Genomic DNA, 12,451 nt, shown 5'->3' on the forward strand with positions numbered 1-12,451 from the left:
CACAGTGCTCTGGTTTTAATGCCTTGCTGCTGCACTGCTTGGTGCAAGCTTGGAGTCTTCCCTCTGCCCCAATTTGCATGGTAGGTTTTGTTTGACTTCAGTAGTCTTGCTGGGAGATAAATATCTTGCTAGCAGGGCTGTCTGGATCACTGGAACATATGAGATTTCTCAGCACCTCCCAGGGCAGTTCCCAGGGAAGAAGCAGACTAACAGAGCTAATTCAATTAGCTATCAGCTATTGGTGAACAAACAGCATCTCACAATGAGCAAACAGCATCTCCAGGCCATCACTCCCCTCTGTCTCCTTTGCCTTTTTAAGAGGATTTTTTAGATGGCCAAGTTGGCCATCACTCAATTTCCTGATCTGGGAAACATTGGGCATCTTCTTATTTGATGTGGTCATACTATTTCTATGTACGAGAAGCAGTATTTGTGGAGGGGCTTTTAGAATTTGCTGAAAATTTTTGAAAATTGCAGGAGTTAGTTTCAGTGCAAAATATAATAATATTTGTGGGTCTGACAGTGAATCAAAACCTGCTTTTATTTGGGCAGCTTGTGGAGTACAAAGTGGTGGGTGTATGGGTAACAGGGTAAGTGGAGAACTGCTGTAACTCAGCACAGGAAAGGGAATCTGATATGTGTCCACAGGGCCAAACAGATGGAACTGCAGTTTACACAAAATCTTTGTGAGCAGGAAGGGCCAGCCTGGAAAAGGGAGGGGAAGGTCCAGGAGTAACACTAACTGATGAGAAGGTTTAGTGCCAATGAGCTTTAGAGTATTTTATGAGCCCTAAGACGACTCATAATGACCTTCTCAAACGACAACAACAAACGCTGCCCTACGGAGTTGCCTTGTTCTGCCTGAAATAGCCCTGCGCTGCAAAAACACGTGTATATATGGAACAAAACAGGGAAATGCAACCCCAGCCAGCAGGAAATCCTCGGATGCATCAGAGGAAGCAGGCTGCTAGCGAGAGGATTTCATACATTTTATCACCCAACTCAAGGCAAAACGTAGCCCAAAGGTTACATGCAACAGGGAAAGGCAAGTAACATCCTTTTGATAAGCGCTGCCAGAGAGGGTGTACAGACACAGGACAGCGCAGACAGAACTTTGTGCTTGATTTCTATCTTCATAAACCAGAAAGAAGTTTTACTTCTTTTCTTGTTTCCCCCACCACGGTTTTGGGGAGGGCACACCTTACCTAGCATGTCTGCCAAGTGCAATGGGTCACGGGTGGGTTGGGAAAGCCCTCAGGGAATTTGCCTCTCCTGGGGCGTGCCCAAGGTGGCAGGGTCTCTGCATGCCCTGGGAGCACCGTGGTTTGTTGGGGCAGGCAGAGCGTTCCCTCCTTCCCCATACTCCTGTCCCCAGCTACCATTGCACTGACCATGGACGTGACAGCCGGAGCACCCGAAGTCCCCCCTACACCCACAGCCTGGACTTTCTCAAACTACGTAATGGTGGCAGGGAAGACAGAGGCTCCTTGCTCATTCTGTCCATGCAGATGCACACTTTTTCTCTTCCTAAGCCATCCCTTAGCTCCTCCATCAGCTCTGGGTTCATAGGTGGGTTAGTCCTTCCTCCTGGTTCATCTTCTTCAGCTAGTTTCCATTTCAGTGAGCCTTGCCACACACTTCTGTTTGTTCCCATTTGCACGTGGAAAACTGATTTCCCGGCAGATCCCAACATCTGTCAGGTATCTCTGCTGTTGTCTGGACGGCTGCACCAACAGCACATGACAGAAGCATTTTCTGGAGAGCAATCCAAGCACTGAAGAACAGCTCTTCAGGCAAAGATATTCAGGAGCACAAAGATGAGGGGAAAATATTGCAAGTTTCTTTTCACACCTTTTCTCTGTGAATTTTTACTCATATCCACCTTCTAGCACTGTCAAAAATAATGTAGCCTAATGTCATGCCTGGACCAGGACAGACTTGTTACAGTCTGGAGACCACACTTCCAGAGGGAGGTAATATTTGGCTTTCAGGTGAACAGCAGAGTACAAACACAAGTCTTGGAACATATCTCAGGTGCTTCGGACAACAGTTCTCAAATAATGACACAGATACTCATGGGTCACAGGTACCATCTTACGATTGCAAGTTTGGAAATCACAAGGCTGCCCGGAGAGGCTGTGGAGTCTCCTTCTCCGGAGGCATTCAAAATCTGCCTGGACACTGTCCTGTGCAATGTACTGTAGATGATTCTGCTTTATCAGGGGATCGGACTAGATGATCTTCAAGGGTCCCTTCCAACCCCTGCCAGTCTGTGATTCTGTGATCCACTGGAGCAAAAATTTCATCTTCTAATTCTAGGCTAACTAGTCATCCAGGCCTACAACAGAAATATTATGATCTAAATTCACCAGCTAAATAATCTCAAAACCAAACAAGTTTAAAAAAAGCCCTCGGGAGGCACTAACACCAGGTATAAAACATCCTTTCTTGATCTTCATGTGGTCACAGTTCAAGTGACAATGAAGAAATCTGAATGTGTCTCAAAGAGACAACTTGAATTACCTTCCCAGGCACTAGTCTATTGCTTGTGGAAAATCTTAAAATAAAATTTCCTTAAAGGTGTGGACTGTTGGAGGAGGACAATTTGTCAAATCTGGTCATGACCCATAGCATTAGATGAACGTGCTGTATAAAACTATCCTTCCTCAAATTCTTGTTGCCAATAGGTCTCTAGGAGGTATGGTAGTCAAGAGGTTCAGGTTTTGATTGATCATTTCCAGTGCTCATCCTCAGACCTCTAAAGGGACAGGCGGGAGAAGAGGAAAGGATCTTGTCCTGCTTTGTGCAGGAAGCTGGGAGCTCAGTATGGCTTATGGAACATATTTTCGCCTTTTTGAGGAAACATTTCCCAGCCAAATGCTTTTCATTTCTTCAACACAATTAAAGGAAAAGGAAAAGGCAGGCTGGGTTTGATCAAAATAGGCAGCAGATGCTGGAGGAGAAGAATGGGAAAGGTTGTCATCTGGAGCAAAGGGGAGAGAATAACCTGTCGTGCGTGGGCACAGCTGAGAATGGCCGCAGCTCCACAGCCTTTCTGTCCAAGCTTGGAGCCACAACAGCTTTTCATGTGAAGGGCGACAGGTTACAAGTAGCTCTCACAGGAAGGGAAAAATAATTTCTAAAGCCCAAGGATGAAAGGGATTAACACTGAAGTGAAGTCAACTATTCCCTATAAGCAAATTGACTATATCCAGGAACTGTTCTTACAGTTTCACCACCCAACAAAATGATCTAACCTAAAATTTTGCTCTGGAAAAAAAAACAAAGTCCCAAGAAAGTACACACTGAAGTATCCCAGCACAAACAAACAACTCCCACCAAGGGTAGGCATGAGATGTTCTCTTTATTCAGTGCCATTAGATGAAATTATTTCTAAATGAAAACCTTTCACTCTGAGTTAGAAAACAAGTACACGTCAGCAGGCTTGATCTTGCTGAGTCCCCTAATACCTCAGGGTTTGTCATAACTGTGGCTGAAACCAGTGAGAGGGGGAGAGAGAAGGAGAATTTTGTTCAGAGGAAAAAACCCAATAAATCAGTGACTAGTTTCCCTGTGAGTGGTATATATTATAAGCAAGAAGGGATAACTGTTAAGGAATGCCATTTGTTAAAACTCGAGCAGAAATCTCACTTTGCAGAAAACACTTCAATAGTCTTAAACTGCAGTGAGGAGAAATTTTCTGTTCTAACACAGAAAAAAGAGAGGCAGGGACTTAGACGTTTTCTCTTCTGACTTACCAGACTGACTTCATTTTTATGGAGATTAGTATAAACCACAGATATTCCCAGCATTCCCTCACTCCTACTCTGACATCTCGTAAACTCTGCATTTTCGTGCCAGCATCTGCTGAAGGCTGCTCTGATTTCCCATTCTGCACTTTCCGACGCAGCTAGTGAGATGAGGTTTTTGTAAGGGTTTGGTTAACAAAGAGATAAAAAGCCTCAAGAAGTCTACAAAGACAGACTGACATTTTGGTAACTGTGCCAGGGTACCCTCCCCATGCTCTCCATGACTGCAACGGGAGGTGGATGCAGTCCCCCCAAGCCAACCTGCTACTGCTGCCTTTGTTAGCTCCTGATAGCTGGTTTGTGCTGGTGTGAATAGCTTCATGGACTGAATAAGCACCGCAAGCCAAGGGTGTGGGGGAGGCTGAGATGTGCACTGGTAAGCAGATCCCCCCCACAAGCAGAGGTGACCTGTCCATTTTTAAAAATCAAGCTCCTGCAGCCCAATGAGCCCCAAAACCTTCACATGAGCGGCTTCATTGAGTTGCTTGGTTGCAACTTGGCACAACTCTCTAAAGCCCCCAGTGCTGGGACAGTTGAGTCCTACTCTTCCAGACCACAGCTAGACATGCCCAGGGGAGATGAGGGCAGCCCCACAGGCAGTTGGCAGCTCGGGGGTGTCCTGGGCAGAGGACCGTGGCATGTTACTGGGGTCTGGCAGAGGAACCAGCCTGTGCCATCTCAACACCCAGACTTCTCTGTGAAGCACAAGAGGACTGAGTTGTCATCACCAGGAAAATGTGGTCCTTCCTCCTGCACATGGCCCCATGCTTCAGCAACGCCCTTTCCCTCCCACACAGCAGCATCCAGCATCACAGTGTACATCCTTCCAGGGCCGTGCTCCCAGAGGAAGGTTACCTAGAATGTATGTTGGATTCCTGACAATTTTTTGGAGGACAAGAGATAAGACTTTTTAGGAACAAGGAAACAAATTTTTCACAGGCGCTAGATCTTATGACTCCTGTCTTTAATGACCACATATATTTGAACCTCCAGAACCCCTGCGATTCACAACAGATTTGCAGGCTGTGTGGCTCAATGTGTGTATTTCGGAGCCCTTGAAAAATTCATCTGCAAAGCAGAAAAGCACTTTCAGCCTCAACTAGGGTAAAGCTCTCTTTCTGTCATGAGGTAGAGTGATACAATGGGCACAGAGCAGGATGAAGACATTGGTTGGAGGCATGGGAGAACTTCCATAGGAAGACAGATTGTGACAGCAGAAGCTGTCTAGTTTACAAAGAAAATGAGTAAGAAGGACATCCTGCAACCACATGGGAAAAAAAAGGAACAGGCTAGAAACAGTAAATTCTTAACAATTTCTCCCAGCAGAAAAAGAAGGTGACATTCAATGAAGCTGATACTTGGTAACTGCAAGACCAAGGGGGGAAAAATATGAAAAGCCGTTTTTCACACAGCAGATTCCAGTTTGTGGGACTTGGCAGTAGTTAGGTCAGGAGCTCAGCAGGACCCCAGAAAGGGAAGGAGTGCTGTAGGAGAGCTCTCCCAAGCACTGTGGCAAAGGTTAAAACTGCGGCTGGACAGCTATAAGGATTTGGGAAGGACATAATCTGTGGTGTTCCAGAACATAAGACACATGCTAACAGAGTGTAAGGGCAAAATGTTCACCAGGGGGCAGTTATTTTACGGTGGCTTGTTGCAGGTTGGTTGCGTTGTCTTCCGGAGCAGTTGCTGAGGGTCACAGGCAGACAGAGCTACAATGCCAGAACAGCATGAGCTGCGGTCTCCCAGGGTCCGCAGCAGCCCCAGTGGTCCCTTGTGGACTCTGTATCCTCATTTCTGGGCACCGTAATGTGCCTGTGGCACATCATCCCACAACACAGCACTGAATTAGTGGCACCACCAGCCCTGTCTTTTGACAGAGGGAAATACAGTCCTGCGTCCCTCCCTCCTCATCTCTCCGGGGTGCTCTCCATGGGTACCAAGCGCTGCTCTGACCCTGCCCTGGAAAACAAAAGACCAGCTGGGTGCCAGCAGCTCCCAACACAGACCTATCCCACTGGGCAGATGAGAGAGAAAAGTGGGATGTGCAAAACCAAGAGAGACTGCAAAATCACAGGCGGGACCTCTGATCCGGCGGCATTACAACAAAGCTGATCGCAGGATCTCGTAATTTAGGCCGTTGCCTAGACTGACTTCTTAAACTGTAAGAAGTCACGGACTTTCAGTCATTTATGATAGTAGCAAGTGCAACAACTCCTGCTTAAGTAAAAGATTTTAGAAAAGCAACCAGATTTCTCCTGAACAACCCGTTTTCTCCCTTGAGTGCCTGCTCATGGTTAATTGCCCGTGTTGTTTCTGTTTCGTGCATATATATTTCTGTGAGTCAGGATACTCTTTACTGTATGTGAACAAAACTCTCATTAATATGTCTTGATGCCAGCAATAAATCTGGCCCAACATCTACACTGTACCACACTGAAAACACGTGAATGTTGCAGTATGGGCTCAGTCACAAGATGATGCTATTTCCTGGTACTAATATAGGATTTTATGTATTAGAAGCACCGTGGCTAATATCAACTAATGCTAAGGTAATTAATCCGAATATAGATACCAATATAATTGCATTTTTGTGTCTGAAAGCTTTTAAGCTCCATACAGGCCCCACACAATGTGTGCCGTTACATTCGCTGAGCTCTAGTTAAATATTGCAGCCTGCTACTCATCATCCCAGACAGAAAGAGCCCACATTATTAACCTCTGAGGGTATCTGGCACAAGTAACAGCTTTAGTGGTTGCCCGTCTTTGCCAGCAGTGATTCCTTCTCCACGTTAATTTTAATGGCGGTTTCTAATATCAAGTCCAGCCATGGAGACGAGTGTTTTCACTCACACTGAACCAGAGGAACCAGGCTGGGCAATTTTTTTTTCCTTGTCTTTTGGGGGCTAGATAGGAATAGCTTTTAATGTGATCAGATCTCTCTACCCTGTCTTTCATCAGTTTTGCAAAAGGTCCCAGTGGGACAGTGGAAATTTGGCACTTTGGGGTCGAACTTTCTCAGGCAGGTCTCTGCAAGAGCTGTTTCTATGTAACAGACAGCTCAGACAGCCCCCTCTGCCCAGCATCTGCTCTGTCTGACACTATGCTCATTTATAGATCTCTGTGCCCAATACCTCATACTCTCATACCATCCCTGTAATTTCTCTGGAACATGTGGGAGGAAAAATATTAATTCCTCGACGTGGTGACTGTGAGTGACCCTGCAGTCACAAGCGTAAGGTGGAGCCAATGCAGCTGTGGCATCTTGAGTTTTGCTGCAAGTTAGGCACCTCTTTTCTCCCCCAGCTTCACCCAAAGCCTCTGGGACCCACAATGGTTTTGTAGAGCGCCCTGCACACTCCACCAGCTCTGAGTGCACCACAGCCTCGGTGAGACCAGTGATGCTGGTGATGCGCTGAGGTGAACTCAGCTCATGACATGCTAAATTGGGCCACTGTCCTCAGGGGTGCTAATGCTACACCTTGCTGTAAAGTTTGACTCACCCCCATTTGTGTGAGGCTCCTGTCAGCTCTGGGGAAGATGTAACAGACTTTTTTTTAGGGCAGCTTTCCCAAATCCTTTCTCATACTGAAGTTCTCAGTCACCGGGAGTGCTGTCAGATTTCTCTGCGCTTCAGCTCAGGAGAAAACATCTCTGGGCCCCGAGCCATCTCGGCGCAGTTTTGCAGCTACATCTTTCAGAGCATCCACACCTGCCTCTGTATTACCAACCCATCACTTCTGTACTGCCATCCAAAGTGCTGGTGACGTGGGAGTGGGGGAAGGAAGGGCAGGCGCTGCAGGAGTTGGAGGGAGCGGGTCAGAGATGGCCATCAGCAGTGACAGGTTGCCTTGCCTGTTCTTACCCATAGCAATGATCTCAGCTTTCCATCTAGCTCAGCTGCTCCCTCTTTGTGGGCAGGGAAATTAATATTTCTGCTGATTTTGTCTGCCCTGCCAAAGTACATTTCACACATAGAAATGTGAGATAGGTTTCTCTCCAGCGCTTAGGGACAATCGTACAAGATCTGTACTTAAATTAGAGAGTCCTGATGGAAAACAAAGCTGTGCAAAGATGCCTCTCTTCTGAAGGCAGTGCATCCAGTTAACAGGTACACTTTGGAGATGCCATTCTAGTGTAGCACGTTTCATTTGCTCTGGCATTCAGATCAGTTGCAGGATAACCCAAATGGGTCCTTTTCTCCTCCCCCAGTGTCACTGCACATGTGGAAATCACCCAAAAGCCGGAACGTAAAAGTGCACTCCATAGCCCAGCACTGATGGAACAGCGTGGCACAGCTCCAACACCATGTAACATCCATCAAGCTAACAGAAACCAGGTTTCATGCCCTAGACTAATTATTTTTGCACAGTTGGACATGTCATCGCTAAGACAATCTATTTCTGGTATCTAGTTAGTCTTTTCTGTATACACAAGCTCAGTAAAGTCCTTACCAAAAAAAAAAAAATTGGAATGCACTATTAATAACAAAAATGGCTGTGATCTATGGGACATGGTGTGTACTTGCATGCCTGCCCAAAATCCAGGGAAAGTATTATTAGTCTTATCTAAATAGGTCTCCTTTTTTCTCTGTATTCTTTCTGAAATGCAATATGCAATCTCACAAAAAAGGCAGCAATTATCCCTGTTCTCTGATTATTCCCCAGTTCTCTGGTGCTCATGCATATCCCTATAATACATCTGATATTGACGGAGGTCTTCTGGTGGCACCAAATGGAACTCACTACTGAAAAACCTGGCAGTGCCTCTGCTCATACATTATGCTATAGATGTGCACATCGCTTTACACAGTGATTTAACTAATGATAATGATTTTAATGCTGTGATAAACACCTTGATTACGGTGTGACAGAGGTCTAGATTTGCTTTTCCAAACACTTTATTTCATAAATTATCTTTACTTTCTTGACGAGATGTGGAAAAAAGGCTGTTTATGCTCCTGTCAGATGCCTGAAGAATGATTGCTTTGATCCCTCTGTGCTCTTGCAAAATCTGTGAGATTTCAGAATTTCCTTGCCTACGTTACCAAGTATTTCCCATCACTTATTTCACCTTCATTTCTAGGTGGTCATGCACAGGCTTGGATTAGCTCTTAAGCTGTCAAATACAACTTCTTTCTTTGAAACAAGTTTAAACTCAGTTCATCCGTGAATCTGAACTGTTGCATGATTGCTGTATATGAGATGAAGGAGGGCAGGAATCTCTGTTCTTGATGGGCTCCTCTATTACCCTGCCTATTTGGTCACTGGTGCATTTCCAGAAGATCTCTCACTGCAAGCCTGTGTAGTAACACCCACCACTAATTTATGAGATTGCCTCTGAAGTTGTGAATTTGACGGTGTCACTTCCAGCGCAGTCCATGGCGGGATTTTCTGACAGTTAGAGATGAATGAGTGACCCCAAAACCCTGTCTGCAGCATTTGCAGCAAGAGAGGCTCTTCACACCTTGCTGCTCCCTGGATGCAGGGTGCAGATACAGTCTTTTTGGCTAAAACACCCTGTGTCGTCACTGGATCTGACACTGTATCTGCGGCTGGGTTGTTGTTTCTGCCAAAGGGACTTGTATTTGAGCTCTGCCTCGCACAGAGGGCAGGGCTGGGACTGTGTAGGCAGATAATAGCAAGTTTATTGCCATCGCATTCCTCTAATGCATGTACTCGGAGAGGTAAGCAAAAAGCTCTTTGTGTTTGCAGATCTATTGCTTCCAATTGTTTTCACACAAAAGAAAATGATACCTGTGTGGGACAAGCCGCAGCTCTTTCCCTATGGCGGTTACCACTTGGAAGCATTTTTCAGATAGACACAGCCCCAAAAAGCAGTCTACCCTGCTGTGTGTGAAATCAGCCCTGAGATGCTTTACTGTTTGGGTTTGGGTTTTTTTTTTTTAAAAAAAGAAGTGACTCTAAAATCTAGATGCAGATAATAGCTCCTGGCTTACAGCAGTAATCATCAGGAGCCTTAATCAAAGCTGAGATCCTGTATGCCAGATACCGATCAGATCCAGGGTGAAAATCCAGTTTTGTATACAAAGCACTCACAGACTTTGCCAACCAGAGCTCTATACCCTGCTAGAGAACTGCCTGGTTCAACAGACCACGAAGATGTCAAAGGAGCACTTCATGGGAGAAACAGCCCAAGGAAACAAAGGGGCAGATTTGCATCAGTGTTTATTGCAGAGGAGTTCAGGGAGGTTTCTACAGCAGAGTTATTTTATACAGGGACTGAGTCAAACCTTCTCAGATTAAAATGCAGGGGAACATTTCACAGCATCACAGAATGTTAGGAGTTGGAAGGGACCTCTGGAGATCATCTAGTCCAACCCCCTGCTGAAGCAGGATCACCTTGAGCAGGTTGCACAGGGTTGTGTCCAGACAGGTCTTCAATACCTCCGGAGAAGAAGACTCCACAACCTCTCTGGGCAGCCTGTCCCAGTGCACGGTTACCCTCACAGTGAAGTTTTTCCTCGTGTTCAGGTGGAACACCCTGTGTTCCAGTTTGTGCCTGGTGCCCCATGTCCTGTCACTGGACACCACCATGTCTCTGTCATTGCAATGACATCATAGCTCTGTGGCCACACGCACAGATCTCTAGCTCTTCATCTGTATTCCCCATGCTGCGCTCACTGGTGTGCAGACATTTCAGAGAGGTATTCGAGCACAAAGGTTTCTCTGGAGGGGTACAGGAAGGTCTACCACATACACACACACAACAGGTATGTGAACAAGTCATGAACAGTAACAGATCACTGGGGCCAGCCTTCACACACACCTTAAGAGGAGTATAAATGCGATACTGTTTAACTACTGATTTGGGGATATCACCTGATGCTTAAACTGGTTTTGATGCCAGAAGAAATGAGTGTGATCACCACAGCACCCTTGTCAAAACCAGAACTCGAGGGGTGTTCTGAGAAACCACAAGGCAGCGTTTCTGTTGCCCATGCCATTAAATAGTACAGAAAGGAGGGACTACTGTAGTTTTTGAAGAGAAAAGGCATACCTCACCTACCTGTGGGAACTACTGGAAGCAATCCCCACCCCAAGAGCTACTCAAAGTTTGTCTGGACCCAGCTAGGCCCAAGCACCCCAGTCCAAGCTCTCCTTGCTTTCACTGTGAAGTTGTACAAGACAATCTGCTGGTGTCCTGGTTCTGACCAGGCCACAGTTCAGCTCCCCAAGCAGCCAGCCCAGGTGAGTTGAGTCAGCCCAGGATGTTCCCACACCACCTGACATCACTCCCCCATAAAAGGGGCTGCTCTGGGAGGGGAACTCCTGGGTGCAGGAGTTTGGGGCAGGCTGAGTGTGGCTGGGGTATCAGGTTGGTCCTGGTGTGGTGCAGTGCTCTGTTATTGTAAGGTACTCTGTGTTGTCACAGGGGTGTGAGTGTAATTTGCCACGGGCTGTTACTGTTCTGCTTTTGCTGTTATTTTGTCAGTGAACTGTCCTTCTAACACATGGAGGCTCTGCCTGTTTCCCCTCTGGGAGTGAGTGGTGTGTGGTGCTCAGCCACTGCTTGGGACTGTACCCTCACATGTGGTTTCAGACCTGAATAGTACTTTATCATGATGATGAGAAAAATGCATGAATGCTGTATGACACTTAAACTTCAAAATTCATTGCCATAGGACACCTCTCTGATCAAAACCAGAAATGGTGTTAAAGACTCAGGCCCTGCTGATGGTGGAAATGCCAATGGCAACTAAATGTGGTGGTTTGGATTCAACCTCCAGAGCTGGAAGCCCTGGAGTTTCAATCTTATGAAGCTAAAAGCTGGTATCTGGGAGGGCTCTGATCTTGTGCACTTGTGCTTTTGTTTATGTGCTTTCTCTGAGCTCCTGCTCTGTGTTGCTGGAAGGATTAGAGCACTAAAAGGACTTTTATTGCAACTCGTGTATCTGTGCCTCTGTACAAAGCTGATGAAAGGAAGTGAATGGTGGGTGCAGGGGGGGACCAAGGCAGCAGCAAGACCAGTGTGAAGCAATGCTTTCTGACGCTATTTGTCTCCAATTAGCCTTTCACCTTTGATTAAAGACTGGATGTTACTGCCAAAAAAAACCTTTTGAATATTCATTTAAATTAACTTGCCACAGCCTGGTTTTGTCTCATGGGGATTTGTTTGTGGCTCTGGCAGGGAGGGCTGGGAGCAGGGCTGTCAGAACTGTGTGCCCCATGGTTTGTTAATGAGAAACTTTGGGCTTAATCACACAGTGTTGATGTCAGACGCACAGCACTGCTGCAGTGGGGCCTTCCTCCAACAGTCTTGGTGGAAGAGCTTGACTTACAGGGAGTGGCTAGTGACCCAAAAGGAATGCAAAAAAGAAAGCTGTGAATATTGTTTGATGACTAAAACTAAACAAAATGGAAGGATATGTGAAAACATACAGTAAGGGAGGAGAGACTAAACAAACTAAGTAAATTCTTATTCATTATGAATTATCAGCTTGGTTTTTTTCCCTACCGGTTTGAACTGTGCCTTTCTCATAATCCATCAAACATTTTGGAAACCAAGAGACTTTGTAGTGGCCAAAGCATGGTGTCTCATGCTTTTGAGTTCATACATTCACTTTTCTTCAGTCTTCTTGAATATCCCTGCAGGAAGCCCGTGGTTTAGCTCATGTGGGTCAG

Source organism: Gallinula chloropus (genome assembly GCF_964237585.1).
Source record: "Gallinula chloropus genome assembly, chromosome: 4".
Classification (NCBI taxonomy): Eukaryota; Metazoa; Chordata; class Aves; order Gruiformes; family Rallidae; genus Gallinula; species Gallinula chloropus.